Here is an 18,152-nt window from a genome sequence, read left to right as displayed (position 1 = left end):
GCGCAACTTTGTATTTAAATGGCCAGGACAGTGATTTTATAGCTCCGACCGATTTTGCACTTTGAAGCGGAAAGGTCAGTAATACATGAAAATATTTCGTAGTTATTATTTTAATATTTCTCTAATTTTCTTTTCCTTTAAAAGGATGATGTTCGTGTTTGTTCAACTATAGCGGACTGAGAGTTAATAAACAATACTGTTTAGACTACCCCGATTTCCATATTGCCCCAATTTTTGTATTTGCAGTATACGCATGCGCAACTTTGTATATAAATACCTAGGACAGAGCTTTTATAGCTCAGTATGTTTTTGCCCCTTGATGCGGAGAGGTCGATAAAACGTGAAAATATTCCTAAAGTGGAATTTCAATATTTTTCTCATTTACTTTTCCTTTTGAAGAATGATTTTCGTGATCGTTCAACTATAGCTGACTGAGCATTATTAAACAATCAGTTTAGACTACACCGATTTCCATATTGCTCCAATGTTTGTATATGCAGTCTACGCATGCGCAACTTTGTATTTAAATGGCCAGGACAGTGATTTTATAGCTCCGACCGATTTTGCACTTTGAAGCGGAAAGGTCAGTAATACATGAAAATATTTCGTAGTTATTATTTTAATATTTCTCTAATTTTCTTTTCCTTTAAAAGGATGATGTTCGTGTTTGTTCAACTATAGCGGACTGAGAGTTAATAAACAATACTGTTTAGACTACCCCGATTTCCATATTGCCCCAATGTTTGTATTTGCAGTATACGCATGCGCAACTTTGTATATAAATACCTAGGACAGAGCTTTTATAGCTCAGTATGTTTTTGCCCTATAAAACGGATTGGTCGGTAAAATGTGAAAATATTCCAAAAGAATAATTTATATATTTTTCTAATTTACTTTTCCTTTTGAAGGATGATGAACGTTATTGTTCAACTATAGCGGACTCAGCATTAATAAACAAGTCTGTTTAGACTATACTGATTTCCATATTGCGGCAATGTTTGTACATGCAGTCTACACATGCGCAACTTTGTATTTAAATGGCCAGGACAGTGATTTTATAGCTCCGACCGATTTTGCACTTTGAAGCGGAAAGGTCAGTAATACATGAAAATATTTCGTAGTTATTATTTTAATATTTCTCTAATTTTCTTTTCCTTTAAAAGGATGATGTTCGTGATTGTTCAACTATAGCGGACTGAGAGTTAATAAACAAGTCTGTTTAGACTAAACCGATTTCCATATTGCGGCAATGTTTGTATATGCAATTTACGCATACGCAATTTTGTATATAAATACCTAGGACAGTGTTTTTATAGCTCAGTCTGTTTTTGCCCCTTGATGCGGAGAGGTCGATAAAACATGAAAATATTTCATAGGTATAATTTTAATATTTCTCTAATTTTCTTTTCCTTTAAAAGGATGATGTTCGTGTTTGTTCAACTATAGCGGACTGAGAGTTAATAAACAATACTGTTTAGACTACCCCGATTTCCATATTGCCCCAATGTTTGTATTTGCAGTATACGCATGCGCAACTTTGTATAGAAATACCTAGGACAGAGCTTTTATAGCTCAGTATGTTTTTGCCCTTTAAAACGGATTGGTCAGTAAAATGTGAAAATATTCCAAAAGAATAATTTATATATTTTTCTAATTTACTTTTCCTTTTGAAGGATGATGAACGTTATTGTTCAACTATAGCTGACTCAGCATTAATAAACAAGTCTGTTTAGACTATACTGATTTCCATATTGCCCCAATGTTTGTACATGCAGTCTACGCATGCGCAACTTTGTATTTAAATGGCCAGGACAGTGATTTTATAGCCCCGACCGGTTTTGCACTTTGAAGCGGAAAGGTCAGTAATACATGAAAATATTTCGTAGTTATTATTTTAATATTTCTCTAATTTTCTTTTCCTTTAAAAGGATGATGTTCGTGATTGTTCAACTATAGCGGACTGAGAGTTAATAAACAAGACTGTTTAGACTAAACCGATTTCCATATTGCGGCAATATTTGTATATGCAGTTTATGCATGAGCAACTTTGTATATAAATACCTAGGACAGTGCTTTTATAGCTCCGACCGATTTTGCACTTTGAAGCGGAAAGGTCCGTAATACATGAAAATATTTCGTAGTTATTATTTTAATATTTCTCTAATTTTCTTTTCCTTTAAAAGGATGATGTTCGTGATTGTTCAACTATAGCGGACTGAGAGTTAATAAACAAGACAGTTTAGACTACACCGACTTCCATATTGCCCCAATATTTGTATATGCAGATTACGCATGCGAAACTTTGTATATACATGGCCAGGACAGTGCTTTTATAGCTCAGTCTGTTTTGTTCAACTATAGCGGACTGAGAGTTAATAAACAAGACAGTTTAGACTACACCGTCTTCCATATTGCCCCAATATTTGTATATGCAGTCTACGCATGCGCAACTTTGTATTTAAATGGCCAGGACAGTGATTTTATAGCTCAGTCCGTTTTTGCACTTAGAAGCGGAAGGGTCAGTAATACATGAAAATATTTCATAGTTATTATTTTAATATTTCTCTAATTTTCTTTTCCTTTAAAAGGATGATGTTCGTGATTGTTCAACTATAGCGGACTGAGAGTTAATAAACAAGTCAGTTTAGACTACCCCGATTTCCATATTGCCCCAATGTTTGTATTTGCAGTATACGCATGCGCAACTTTGTATATAAATACCTAGGACAGAGCTTTTATAGCTCAGTATGTTTTTGCCCTATAAAACGGATTGGTCGGTAAAATGTGAAAATATTCCAAAAGAATAATTTATATATTTTTCTAATTTACTTTTCCTTTTGAAGGATGATGAACGTTATTGTTCAACTATAGCGGACTCAGCATTAATAAACAAGTCTGTTTAGACTATACTGATTTCCATATTGCCCCAATGTTTGTACATGCAGTCTACACATGCGCAACTTTGTATTTAAATGGCCAGGACAGTGATTTTATAGCTCCGACCGATTTTGCACTTTGAAGCGGAAAGGTCAGTAATACATGAAAATATTTCGTAGTTATTATTTTAATATTTCTCTAATTTTCTTTTCCTTTAAAAGGATGATGTTCGTGATTGTTCAACTATAGCGGACTGAGAGTTAATAAACAAGTCTGTTTAGACTAAACCGATTTCCATATTGCGGCAATGTTTGTATATGCAATTTACGCATACGCAATTTTGTATATAAATACCTAGGACAGTGTTTTTATAGCTCAGTCTGTTTTTGCCCCTTGATGCGGAGAGGTCGATAAAACATGAAAATATTTCATAGGTATAATTTTAATATTTCTCTAATTTTCTTTTCCTTTAAAAGGATGATGTTCGTGTTTGTTCAACTATAGCGGACTGAGAGTTAATAAACAATACTGTTTAGACTACCCCGATTTCCATATTGCCCCAATGTTTGTATTTGCAGTATACGCATGCGCAACTTTGTATAGAAATACCTAGGACAGAGCTTTTATAGCTCAGTATGTTTTTGCCCTTTAAAACGGATTGGTCAGTAAAATGTGAAAATATTCCAAAAGAATAATTTATATATTTTTCTAATTTACTTTTCCTTTTGAAGGATGATGAACGTTATTGTTCAACTATAGCTGACTCAGCATTAATAAACAAGTCTGTTTAGACTATACTGATTTCCATATTGCCCCAATGTTTGTACATGCAGTCTACGCATGCGCAACTTTGTATTTAAATGGCCAGGACAGTGATTTTATAGCCCCGACCGGTTTTGCACTTTGAAGCGGAAAGGTCAGTAATACATGAAAATATTTCGTAGTTATTATTTTAATATTTCTCTAATTTTCTTTTCCTTTAAAAGGATGATGTTCGTGATTGTTCAACTATAGCGGACTGAGAGTTAATAAACAAGACTGTTTAGACTAAACCGATTTCCATATTGCGGCAATATTTGTATATGCAGTTTATGCATGAGCAACTTTGTATATAAATACCTAGGACAGTGCTTTTATAGCTCCGACCGATTTTGCACTTTGAAGCGGAAAGGTCCGTAATACATGAAAATATTTCGTAGTTATTATTTTAATATTTCTCTAATTTTCTTTTCCTTTAAAAGGATGATGTTCGTGATTGTTCAACTATAGCGGACTGAGAGTTAATAAACAAGACAGTTTAGACTACACCGACTTCCATATTGCCCCAATATTTGTATATGCAGATTACGCATGCGAAACTTTGTATATACATGGCCAGGACAGTGCTTTTATAGCTCAGTCTGTTTTGTTCAACTATAGCGGACTGAGAGTTAATAAACAAGACAGTTTAGACTACACCGTCTTCCATATTGCCCCAATATTTGTATATGCAGTCTACGCATGCGCAACTTTGTATTTAAATGGCCAGGACAGTGATTTTATAGCTCAGTCCGTTTTTGCACTTAGAAGCGGAAGGGTCAGTAATACATGAAAATATTTCATAGTTATTATTTTAATATTTCTGTAATTTTCTTTTCCTTTAAAAGGATGATGTTCGTGATTGTTCAACTATAGCGGACTGAGAGTTAATAAACAAGTCAGTTTAGACTACACCTATTTCCATATTGTCCCAATGTTTGTATATGCAGTCTACGCATGCGCAACTTTGTATTTAAATGGCCAGGACAGTGCTTTTATAGCTCAATCTGTTTTTGCCCCTTGATGCGGAGAGGTCGATAAAACATGAAAATATTCCAAAAGAATAATTTATATATTTTTCTAATTTACTTTTCCTTTTGAAGGATGATGAACGTTATTGTTCAACTATAGCTGACTCAGCATTAGACTTCCATATTGCCCCAATGTTTGTATATGCAGTTTACGCATGCGCAACTTTGTATATGATGGCCAGGACAGTGCTTTTATAGCTCAGTCTGTTTTTGCCCCTTGATGCGGAGAGGTTGATAAAACATGAAAATATTTCAAAAGTATAATTTCAATATTTTTCTAATTTTCTTTTCCTTTAAAAGGATGATATTCGTGATTGTTCAACTATAGCGGACTGAGAGTTAATAAACAAGACAGTATAGACTACACCGACTTCCATATTGCCCCAATCTTTGTATATGCAGTTTACGCATGCGCAACTTTGTATATAAATACCTAGGATAGAGCTTTTATAGCTCAGTATGTTTTTGCCCTTTAAAGCGGATTGGTCGGTAAAAAGTGAAAATATTCCAAAAGAATAATTTATATATTTTTCTAATTTACTTTTCCTTTTGAAGGATGATGAACGTTATTGTTCAACTATAGCGGACTCAGCATTAATAAACAAGTCTGTTTAGACTAAACCGATTTCCATATTGCGGCAATGTTTGTATATGCAATTTACGCATGCGCAATTTTGTATATAAATACCTAGGACAGTGCTTTTATAGCTCAGTATATTTTTGCCCCTTGATGCGGAGAGGTCGATAAAACATGAAAATATTCCTAAAGTGGAATTTCAATATTTTTCTCATTTACTTTTCCTTTTGAAGAATGATTTTCGTGATCGTTCAACTATAGCTGACTGAGCATTATTAAACAATCAGTTTAGACTACACCGATTTCCATATTGCTCCAATGTTTGTATATGCAGTCTACGCATGCGCAACTTTGTATTTAAATGGCCAGGACAGTGATTTTATAGCTCCGACCGATTTTGCACTTTGAAGCGGAAAGGTCAGTAATACATGAAAATATTTCGTAGTTATTATTTTAATATTTCTCTAATTTTCTTTTCCTTTAAAAGGATGATGTTCGTGTTTGTTCAACTATAGCGGACTGAGAGTTAATAAACAATACTGTTTAGACTACCCCGATTTCCATATTGCCCCAATTTTTGTATTTGCAGTATACGCATGCGCAACTTTGTATATAAATACCTAGGACAGAGCTTTTATAGCTCAGTATGTTTTTGCCCCTTGATGCGGAGAGGTCGATAAAACGTGAAAATAGTCCAAAAAATTAATTTAATTTTTTTTCTAATTTACTTTTCCTTTTGAAGCATGATGAACGTTATTGTTCAACTACAGCGGTCTATGCCTTTATAAACAAGGCAGTTTAGACTATCCCGATTTCCATATTGCGGCAATGTTTGTATATGCAATTTACGCATGCGCAATTTTGTATATAAATACCTAGGACAGTGCTTTTATAGCTCAGTATATTTTTGCCCCTTGATGCGGAGAGGTCGATAAAACATGAAAATATTCATAAGGTGGAATTTCAATATTTTTCTCATTTACTTTTCCTTTTGAAGAATGATTTTCGTGATCGTTCAACTATGGCGGACTCAGCATTAATAAACAAGTCTGTTTAGACTATACCGATTTCCATATTGCTCCGATGTTTGTATATGCAGTCTACGCATGCGCAACTTTGTATTTAAATGGCCAGAACAGTGCTTTTATAGCTCCGACCGATTTTGCACTTTGAAGCGGAAAGGTCAGTAATACATGAAAATATTTCGTAATTATTATTTTAATATTTCTCTAATTTTCTTTTCCTTTAAAAGGATGATGTTCGTGTTTGTTCAACTATAGCGGACTGCGAGTTAATAAACAATACTGTTTAGACTACCCCGATTTCCATATTGCCCCAATGTTTGTATTTGCAGTATACGCATGCGCAACTTTGTATATAAATACCTAGGACAGAGCTTTTATAGCTCAGTATGTTTTTGCCCTATAAAACGGATTGGTCGGTAAAATGTGAAAATATTCCAAAAGAATAATTTATATATTTTTCTAATTTACTTTTCCTTTTGAAGGATGATGAACGTTATTGTTCAACTATAGCGGACTCAGCATTAATAAACAAGTCCGTTTAGACTATACTGATTTCCATATTGCGGCAATGTTTGTACATGCAGTCTACACATGCGCAACTTTGTATTTAAATGGCCAGGACAGTGATTTTATAGCTCCGACCGATTTTGCACTTTGAAGCGGAAAGGTCAGTAATACATGAAAATATTTCGTAGTTATTATTTTAATATTTCTCTAATTTTCTTTTCCTTTAAAAGGATGATGTTCGTGATTGTTCAACTATAGCGGACTGAGAGTTAATAAACAAGTCTGTTTAGACTAAACCGATTTCCATATTGCGGCAATGTTTGTATATGCAATTTACGCATACGCAATTTTGTATATAAATACCTAGGACAGTGTTTTTATAGCTCAGTCTGTTTTTGCCCCTTGATGCGGAGAGGTCGATAAAACATGAAAATATTTCATAGGTATAATTTTAATATTTCTCTAATTTTCTTTTCCTTTAAAAGGATGATGTTCGTGTTTGTTCAACTATAGCGGACTGAGAGTTAATAAACAATACTGTTTAGACTACCCCGATTTCCATATTGCCCCAATGTTTGTATTTGCAGTATACGCATGCGCAACTTTGTATAGAAATACCTAGGACAGAGCTTTTATAGCTCAGTATGTTTTTGCCCTTTAAAACGGATTGGTCGGTAAAATGTGAAAATATTCCAAAAGAATAATTTATATATTTTTCTAATTTACTTTTCCTTTTGAAGGATGATGAACGTTATTGTTCAACTATAGCGGACTCAGCATTAATAAACAAGTCTGTTTAGACTATACTGATTTCCATATTGCGGCAATGTTTGTACATGCAGTCTACACATGCGCAACTTTGTATTTAAATGGGCAGGACAGTGATTTTATAGCTCAGTATGTTTTTGCCCTTTAAAGCGGATTGGTCGGTAAAATGTGAAAATATTCCAAAAGAATAATTTATATATTTTTCTAATTTACTTTTCCTTTTGAAGGATGATGAACGTTATTGTTCAACTATAGCTGACTCAGCATTAATAAACAAGTCTGTTTAGACTATACTGATTTCCATATTGCCCCAATGTTTGTACATGCAGTCTACGCATGCGCAACTTTGTATTTAAATGGCCAGGACAGTGATTTTATAGCCCCGACCGGTTTTGCACTTTGAAGCGGAAAGGTCAGTAATACATGAAAATATTTCGTAGTTATTATTTTAATATTTCTCTAATTTTCTTTTCCTTTAAAAGGATGATGTTCGTGATTGTTCAACTATAGCGGACTGAGAGTTAATAAACAAGACTGTTTAGACTAAACCGATTTCCATATTGCGGCAATATTTGTATATGCAGTTTATGCATGAGCAACTTTGTATATAAATACCTAGGACAGTGCTTTTATAGCTCCGACCGATTTTGCACTTTGAAGCGGAAAGGTCCGTAATACATGAAAATATTTCGTAGTTATTATTTTAATATTTCTCTAATTTTCTTTTCCTTTAAAAGGATGATGTTCGTGATTGTTCAACTATAGCGGACTGAGAGTTAATAAACAAGACAGTTTAGACTACACCGACTTCCATATTGCCCCAATGTTTGTATATGCAGTTTACGCATGCGCAACTTTGTATATGATGGCCAGGACAGTGCTTTTATAGCTCAGTCTGTTTTTGCCCCTTGATGCGGAGAGGTTGATAAAACATGAAAATATTTCAAAAGTATAATTTCAATATTTTTCTAATTTTCTTTTCCTTTAAAAGGATGATATTCGTGATTGTTCAACTATAGCGGACTGAGAGTTAATAAACAAGACAGTATAGACTACACCGACTTCCATATTGCCCCAATCTTTGTATATGCAGTTTACGCATGCGCAACTTTGTATATAAATACCTAGGATAGAGCTTTTATAGCTCAGTATGTTTTTGCCCTTTAAAGCGGATTGGTCGGTAAAAAGTGAAAATATTCCAAAAGAATAATTTATATATTTTTCTAATTTACTTTTCCTTTTGAAGGATGATGAACGTTATTGTTCAACTATAGCGGACTCAGCATTAATAAACAAGTCTGTTTAGACTAAACCGATTTCCATATTGCGGCAATGTTTGTATATGCAATTTACGCATGCGCAATTTTGTATATAAATACCTAGGACAGTGCTTTTATAGCTCAGTATATTTTTGCCCCTTGATGCGGAGAGGTCGATAAAACATGAAAATATTCCTAAAGTGGAATTTCAATATTTTTCTCATTTACTTTTCCTTTTGAAGAATGATTTTCGTGATCGTTCAACTATAGCTGACTGAGCATTATTAAACAATCAGTTTAGACTACACCGATTTCCATATTGCTCCAATGTTTGTATATGCAGTCTACGCATGCGCAACTTTGTATTTAAATGGCCAGGACAGTGATTTTATAGCTCCGACCGATTTTGCACTTTGAAGCGGAAAGGTCAGTAATACATGAAAATATTTCGTAGTTATTATTTTAATATTTCTCTAATTTTCTTTTCCTTTAAAAGGATGATGTTCGTGTTTGTTCAACTATAGCGGACTGAGAGTTAATAAACAATACTGTTTAGACTACCCCGATTTCCATATTGCCCCAATTTTTGTATTTGCAGTATACGCATGCGCAACTTTGTATATAAATACCTAGGACAGAGCTTTTATAGCTCAGTATGTTTTTGCCCCTTGATGCGGAGAGGTCGATAAAACGTGAAAATAGTCCAAAAAATTAATTTAATTTTTTTTCTAATTTACTTTTCCTTTTGAAGCATGATGAACGTTATTGTTCAACTACAGCGGTCTATGCCTTTATAAACAAGGCAGTTTAGACTATCCCGATTTCCATATTGCGGCAATGTTTGTATATGCAATTTACGCATGCGCAATTTTGTATATAAATACCTAGGACAGTGCTTTTATAGCTCAGTATATTTTTGCCCCTTGATGCGGAGAGGTCGATAAAACATGAAAATATTCATAAGGTGGAATTTCAATATTTTTCTCATTTACTTTTCCTTTTGAAGAATGATTTTCGTGATCGTTCAACTATGGCGGACTCAGCATTAATAAACAAGTCTGTTTAGACTATACTGATTTTCATATTGCGGCAATGTTTGTACATGCAGTCTACACATGCGCAACTTTGTATTTAAATGGCTAGGACAGTGATTTTATAGCTCCGACCGATTTTGCACTTTGAAGCGGAAAGGTCAGTAATACATGAAAATATTTCGTAGTTATTATTTTAATATTTCTCTAATTTTCTTTTCCTTTAAAAGGATGATGTTCGTGTTTGTTCAACTATAGCGGACTGCGAGTTAATAAACAATACTGTTTAGACTACCCCGATTTCCATATTGCCCCAATGTTTGTATTTGCAGTATACGCATGCGCAACTTTGTATATAAATACCTAGGACAGAGCTTTTATAGCTCAGTATGTTTTTGCCCTATAAAACGGATTGGTCGGTAAAATGTGAAAATATTCCAAAAGAATAATTTATATATTTTTCTAATTTACTTTTCCTTTTGAAGGATGATGAACGTTATTGTTCAACTATAGCGGACTCAGCATTAATAAACAAGTCTGTTTAGACTATACTGATTTCCATATTGCGGCAATGTTTGTACATGCAGTCTACACATGCGCAACTTTGTATTTAAATGGCCAGGACAGTGATTTTATAGCTCCGACCGATTTTGCACTTTGAAGCGGAAAGGTCAGTAATACATGAAAATATTTCGTAGTTATTATTTTAATATTTCTCTAATTTTCTTTTCCTTTAAAAGGATGATGTTCGTGATTGTTCAACTATAGCGGACTGAGAGTTAATAAACAAGTCTGTTTAGACTAAACCGATTTCCATATTGCGGCAATGTTTGTATATGCAATTTAAGCATACGCAATTTTGTATATAAATACCTAGGACAGTGTTTTTATAGCTCAGTCTGTTTTTGCCCCTTGATGCGGAGAGGTCGATAAAACATGAAAATATTTCATAGGTATAATTTTAATATTTCTCTAATTTTCTTTTCCTTTAAAAGGATGATGTTCGTGTTTGTTCAACTATAGCGGACTGAGAGTTAATAAACAATACTGTTTAGACTACCCCGATTTCCATATTGCCCCAATGTTTGTATTTGCAGTATACGCATGCGCAACTTTGTATAGAAATACCTAGGACAGAGCTTTTATAGCTCAGTATGTTTTTGCCCTTTAAAACGGATTGGTCGGTAAAACGTGAAAATATTCCAAAAGAATAATTTATATATTTTTCTAATTTACTTTTCCTTTTGAAGGATGATGAACGTTATTGTTCAACTATAGCGGACTCAGCATTAATAAACAAGTCTGTTTAGACTATACTGATTTCCATATTGCGGCAATGTTTGTACATGCAGTCTACACATGCGCAACTTTGTATTTAAATGGGCAGGACAGTGATTTTATAGCTCAGTATGTTTTTGCCCTTTAAAGCGGATTGGTCGGTAAAATGTGAAAATATTCCAAAAGAATAATTTATATATTTTTCTAATTTACTTTTCCTTTTGAAGGATGATGAACGTTATTGTTCAACTATAGCTGACTCAGCATTAATAAACAAGTCTGTTTAGACTATACTGATTTCCATATTGCCCCAATGTTTGTACATGCAGTCTACGCATGCGCAACTTTGTATTTAAATGGCCAGGACAGTGATTTTATAGCCCCGACCGGTTTTGCACTTTGAAGCGGAAAGGTCAGTAATACATGAAAATATTTCGTAGTTATTATTTTAATATTTCTCTAATTTTCTTTTCCTTTAAAAGGATGATGTTCGTGATTGTTCAACTATAGCGGACTGAGAGTTAATAAACAAGACTGTTTAGACTAAACCGATTTCCATATTGCGGCAATATTTGTATATGCAGTTTATGCATGAGCAACTTTGTATATAAATACCTAGGACAGTGCTTTTATAGCTCCGACCGATTTTGCACTTTGAAGCGGAAAGGTCCGTAATACATGAAAATATTTCGTAGTTATTATTTTAATATTTCTCTAATTTTCTTTTCCTTTAAAAGGATGATGTTCGTGATTGTTCAACTATAGCGGACTGAGAGTTAATAAACAAGACAGTTTAGACTACACCGACTTCCATATTGCCCCAATATTTGTATATGCAGATTACGCATGCGAAACTTTGTATATACATGGCCAGGACAGTGCTTTTATAGCTCAGTCTGTTTTGTTCAACTATAGCGGACTGAGAGTTAATAAACAAGACAGTTTAGACTACACCGTCTTCCATATTGCCCCAATATTTGTATATGCAGTCTACGCATGCGCAACTTTGTATTTAAATGGCCAGGACAGTGATTTTATAGCTCAGTCCGTTTTTGCACTTAGAAGCGGAAGGGTCAGTAATACATGAAAATATTTCATAGTTATTATTTTAATATTTCTGTAATTTTCTTTTCCTTTAAAAGGATGATGTTCGTGATTGTTCAACTATAGCGGACTGAGAGTTAATAAACAAGTCAGTTTAGACTACACCTATTTCCATATTGCCCCAATGTTTGTATATGCAGTCTACGCATGCGCAACTTTGTATTTAAATGGCCAGGACAGTGCTTTTATAGCTCAATCTGTTTTTGCCCCTTGATGCGGAGAGGTCGATAAAACATGAAAATATTCCAAAAGAATAATTTATATATTTTTCTAATTTACTTTTCCTTTTGAAGGATGATGAACGTTATTGTTCAACTATAGCTGACTCAGCATTAATAAACAAGTCTGTTTAGACTATACTGATTTCCATATCGCCCCAATGTTTGTATATGCAGTCTACGCATGCGCAACTTTGTATTTAAATGGCCAGGACAGTGATTTTATAGCTCAAAACGATTTTGCACGTTGACCCGGGAAGGTCAGTAATACATGAAAATATTTCATAGGTATAATTTTAATATTTCTCTAATTTTCTTTTCCTTTAAAAGGATGATGTTCGTGTTTGTTCAACTATAGCGGACTGAGAGTTAATAAACAATACTGTTTAGACTACCCCGATTTCCATATTGCCCCAATGTTTGTATTTGCAGTATACGCATGCGCAACTTTGTATATAAATACCTAGGACAGAGCTTTTATAGCTCAGTATGTTTTTGCCCTTTAAAACGGATTGGTCGGTAAAATGTGAAAATATTCCAAAAGAATAATTTATATATTTTTCTAATTTACTTTTCCTTTTGAAGAATGATATTCGTGATCGTTCAACTATAGCTGACTGAGCATTATTAAACATGTCAGTTTAGACTACACCGATTTCCATATTGCTCCAATGTTTGTATATGCAGTCTACGCATGCGCAACTTTGTATTTAAATGGCCAGTACAGTGATTTTATAGCTCCGACCGATTTTGCACTTTGAAGCGGAAAGGTCAGTAATACATGAAAATATTTCATAGGTATTATTTCAATATTTTTCTAATTTTCTTTTCCTCTAAAAGGATGATATTCGTGATTGTTCAACTATAGCGGACTCAGCATTAATAAACAAGTCTGTTTAGACTAAACCGATTTCCATATTGCCCCAATGTTTGTATATGCAATTTACGCATGTGCAACTTTGTATATACATGGCCAGGACAGTGCTTTTATAGCTCAGTCTGTTTTTGCGCCTTGATGCGGAGAGGTCGATAAAACATGAAAATATTCCTAAAGTGGAATTTCAATATTTTTCTCATTTACTTTTCCTTTTGAAGAATGATTTTCGTGATCGTTCAACTATAGCTGACTGAGCATTATTAAACAATCAGTTTAGACTACACCGATTTCCATATTGCTCCAATGTTTGTATATGCAGTCTACGCATGCGCAACTTTGTATATAAATACCTAGGATAGAGCTTTTATAGCTCAGTATGTTTTTGCCCTTTAAAGCGGATTGGTCGGTAAAAAGTGAAAATATTCCAAAAGAATAATTTATATATTTTTCTAATTTACTTTTCCTTTTGAAGGATGATGAACGTTATTGTTCAACTATAGCGGACTCAGCATTAATAAACAAGTCTGTTTAGACTAAACCGATTTCCATATTGCCCCAATGTTTGTATTTGCAGTATACGCATGCGCAACTTTGTATATAAATACCTAGGACAGAGCTTTTATAGCTCAGTATGTTTTTGCCCTATAAAACGGATTGGTCGGTAAAATGTGAAAATATTCCAAAAGAATAATTTTTATATTTTTCTAATTTACTTTTCCTTTTGAAGGATGATGAACGTTATTGTTCAACTATAGCGGACTCAGCATTAATAAACAAGTCTGTTTAGACTATACTGATTTCCATATTGCGGCAATGTTTGTACATGCAGTCTACACATGCGCAACTTTGTATTTAAATGGCCAGGACAGTGATTTTATAGCTCCGACCGATTTTGCACTTTGAAGCGGAAAGGTCAGTAATACATGAAAATATTTCGTAGTTATTATTTTAATATTTCTCTAATTTTCTTTTCCTTTAAAAGGATGATGTTCGTGATTGTTCAACTATAGCGGACTGAGAGTTAATATACAAGACAGTTTAGACTACACCGACTTCCATATTGCCCCAATATTTGTATATGCAGATTACGCATGCGAAACTTTGTATATACATGGCCAGGACAGTGCTTTTATAGCTCAGTCTGTTTTGTTCAACTATAGCGGACTGAGAGTTAATAAACAAGACAGTTTAGACTACACCGACTTCCATATTGCCCCAATGTTTGTATATGCAGTTTACGCATGCGCAACTTTGTATATGATGGCCAGGACAGTGCTTTTATAGCTCAGTCTGTTTTTGCCCCTTGATGCGGAGAGGTTGATAAAACATGAAAATATTTCAAAAGTATAATTTCAATATTTTTCTAATTTTCTTTTCCTTTAAAAGGATGATATTCGTGATTGTTCAACTATAGCGGACTGAGAGTTAATAAACAAGTCTGTTTAGACTATACTGATTTTCATATTGCGGCAATGTTTGTACATGCAGTCTACACATGCGCAACTTTGTATTTAAATGGCTAGGACAGTGATTTTATAGCTCCGACCGATTTTGCACTTTGAAGCGGAAAGGTCAGTAATACATGAAAATATTTCGTAGTTATTATTTTAATATTTCTCTAATTTTCTTTTCCTTTAAAAGGATGATGTTCGTGTTTGTTCAACTATAGCGGACTGCGAGTTAATAAACAATACTGTTTAGACTACCCCGATTTCCATATTGCCCCAATGTTTGTATTTGCAGTATACGCATGCGCAACTTTGTATATAAATACCTAGGACAGAGCTTTTATAGCTCAGAATATTTTTGCCCCTTGATGCGGAGAGGTCGATAAAACATGAAAATATTCATAAGGTGGAATTTCAATATTTTTCTCATTTACTTTTCCTTTTGAAGAATGATTTTCGTGATCGTTCAACTATGGCGGACTCAGCATTAATAAACAAGTCTGTTTAGACTATACTGATTTTCATATTGCGGCAATGTTTGTACATGCAGTCTACACATGCGCAACTTTGTATTTAAATGGCCAGGACAGTGATTTTATAGCTCCGACCGATTTTGCACTTTGTAGCGGAAAGGTCAGTAATACATGAAAATATTTCGTAGTTATTATTTTAATATTTCTCTAATTTTCTTTTCCTTTAAAAGGATGATGTTCGTGATTGTTCAACTATAGCGGACTGAGAGTTAATATACAAGACAGTTTAGACTACACCGACTTCCATATTGCCCCAATATTTGTATATGCAGATTACGCATGCGAAACTTTGTATATACATGGCCAGGACAGTGCTTTTATAGCTCAGTCAGTTTTGTTCAACTATAGCGCACTCAGCATTAATAAACAAGTCTGTTTAGACTATACTGATTTCCATATTGCCCCAATGTTTGTATATGCAGTTTACGCATGCGCAACTTTGTATATGATGGCCAGGACAGTGCTTTTATAGCTCAGTCTGTTTTTGTCCCTTGATGCGGAGAGGTTGATAAAACATGAAAATATTTCAAAAGTATAATTTCAATATTTTTCTCATTTACTTTTCCTTTTGAAGGATGATGTTCGTGATTGTTCAACTATAGCGGACTGAGAGTTAATAAACAAGTCTGTTTAGACTAAACCGATTTCCATATTGCGGCAATGTTTGTATATGCAATTTACGCATGCGCAATTTTGTATATAAATACCTAGGACAGTGTTTTTATAGCTCAGTATATTTTTGCCCCTTGATGCGGAGACGTCGATAAAACATGAAAATATTCCTAAAGTGGAATTTCAATATTTTTCTCATTTACTTTTCCTTTTGAAGAATGATTTTCGTGATCGTTCAACTATAGCTGACTGAGCATTATTAAACAATCAGTTTAGACTACACCGATTTCCATATTGCTCCAATGTTTGTATATGCAGTCTACGCATGCGCAACTTTGTATTTAAATGGCCAGGACAGTGATTTTATAGCTCAAAACGATTTTGCACTTTGACCCGGGAAGGTCAGTAATACATGAAAATATTTCATAGGTATAATTTTAATATTTCTCTAATTTTCTTTTCCTTTAAAAGGATGATGTTCGTGATTGTTCAACTATAGCGGACTGAGAGTTAATAAACAAGACAGTTTAGACTACACAGACTTCCATATTGCCCCAATATTTGTATATGCAGTATACGCATGCGCAGCTTTGTATATAAATACCTAGGACAGAGCTTTTATAGCTCAGTATGTTTTTGCCCTTTAAAGCGGATTGGTCGGTAAAATGTGATAATATACCAAAAGAATAATTTAAATATTTTTCTAATTTACTTTTCCTTTTGAAGCATGATGAACGTTATTGTTCAACTACAGCGGTCTATGCCTTTATAAACAAGGCAGTTTAGACTATCCCGATTTCCATATTGCGGCTATGTTTGTATATGCAATTTACGCATGCGCAATTTTGTATATAAATACCTAGGACAGTGCTTTTATAGCTCAGTCTGTTTTTGCCCCTTGATGCGGAGAGGTTGATAAAACATGAAAATATTTCAAAAGTATAATTTCAATATTTTTCTCATTTACTTTTCCTTTTGAAGGATGATGTTCGTGATTGTTCAACTATAGCGGACTGAGAGTTAATAAACAAGTCTGTTTAGACTAAACCGATTTCCATATTGCGGCAATGTTTGTATATGCAATTTACGCATACGCAATTTTGTATATAAATACCTAGGACAGTGTTTTTATAGCTCAGTATATTTTTGCCCCTTGATGCGGAGAGGTCGATAAAACATGAAAATATTCCTAAAGTGGAATTTCAATATTTTTCTCATTTACTTTTCCTTTTGAAGAATGATTTTCGTGATCTTTCAACTATAGCTGACTGAGCATTATTAAACAATCAGTTTAGACTACACCGATTTCCATATTGCTCCAATGTTTGTATATGCAGTCTACGCATGCGCAACTTTGTATTTAAATGGCCAGGACAGTGATTTTATAGCTCAAAACGATTTTGCACGTTGACCCGGGAAGGTCAGTAATACATGAAAATATTTCATAGGTATAATTTTAATATTTCTCTAATTTTCTTTTCCTTTAAAAGGATGATGTTCGTGTTTGTTCAACTATAGCGGACTGAGAGTTAATAAACAATACTGTTTAGACTACCCCGATTTCCATATTGCCCCAATGTTTGTATTTGCAGTATACGCATGCGCAACTTTGTATAGAAATACCTAGGACAGAGCTTTTATAGCTCAGTATGTTTTTGCCCTTTAAAACGGATTGGTCGGTAAAATGTGAAAATATTCCAAAAGAATAATTTATATATTTTTCTAATTTACTTTTCCTTTTGAAGGATGATGAACGTTATTGTTCAACTATAGCGGACTCAGCATTAATAAACAAGTCTGTTTAGACTATACTGATTTCCATATTGCGGCAATGTTTGTACATGCAGTCTACACATGCGCAACTTTGTATTTAAATGGCCAGGACAGTGATTTTATAGCTCAGTATGTTTTTGCCCTTTAAAGCGGATTGGTCGGTAAAATGTGAAAATATTCCAAAAGAATAATTTATATATTTTTCTAATTTACTTTTCCTTTTGAAGGATGATGAACGTTATTGTTCAACTATAGCTGACTCAGCATTAATAAACAAGTCTGTTTAGACTATACTGATTTCCATATTGCCCCAATGTTTGTACATGCAGTCTACGCATGCGCAACTTTGTATTTAAATGGCCAGGACAGTGATTTTATAGCCCCGACCGGTTTTGCACTTTGAAGCGGAAAGGTCAGTAATACATGAAAATATTTC

The 18,152-nt window shown here is 33.9% G+C and overlaps 1 protein-coding gene and 3 long non-coding RNA genes across 37 annotated transcripts in view; 3 read left to right on the top strand and 1 right to left on the bottom strand.

Moving 5' to 3' along the window:
- LOC100117118 (leucine-rich repeat-containing G-protein coupled receptor 4) overlaps positions 1-18,152 on the bottom strand; it is a 722,517-nt gene that overhangs the window by 662,088 nt on the left and 42,277 nt on the right. The window lies entirely within an intron of this gene.
- On the top strand, positions 3,650-5,131 carry LOC116416475. The gene is made up of 3 exons (XR_004226887.1): positions 3,650-3,793; positions 3,864-4,048; positions 5,007-5,131. It is a non-coding gene; the product is annotated as an uncharacterized LOC116416475 (long non-coding RNA).
- On the top strand, positions 7,852-8,699 carry LOC116416474. The gene is made up of 3 exons (XR_004226886.1): positions 7,852-7,995; positions 8,066-8,250; positions 8,575-8,699. It is a non-coding gene; the product is annotated as an uncharacterized LOC116416474 (long non-coding RNA).
- Positions 8,903-10,742, top strand: LOC116416476. Its single transcript, XR_004226888.1, has 3 exons — positions 8,903-10,033; positions 10,104-10,543; positions 10,614-10,742. It is a non-coding gene; the product is annotated as an uncharacterized LOC116416476 (long non-coding RNA).

The sequence above is a fragment of the Nasonia vitripennis genome (genome assembly GCF_009193385.2).
Source record: "Nasonia vitripennis strain AsymCx chromosome 2 unlocalized genomic scaffold, Nvit_psr_1.1 chr2_random0006, whole genome shotgun sequence".
NCBI classification, from domain to species: domain Eukaryota; kingdom Metazoa; phylum Arthropoda; class Insecta; order Hymenoptera; family Pteromalidae; genus Nasonia; species Nasonia vitripennis.
Note: the sequence above shows the minus strand (reverse complement) of the source record. Positions and strands in the feature narration are given on the sequence as shown.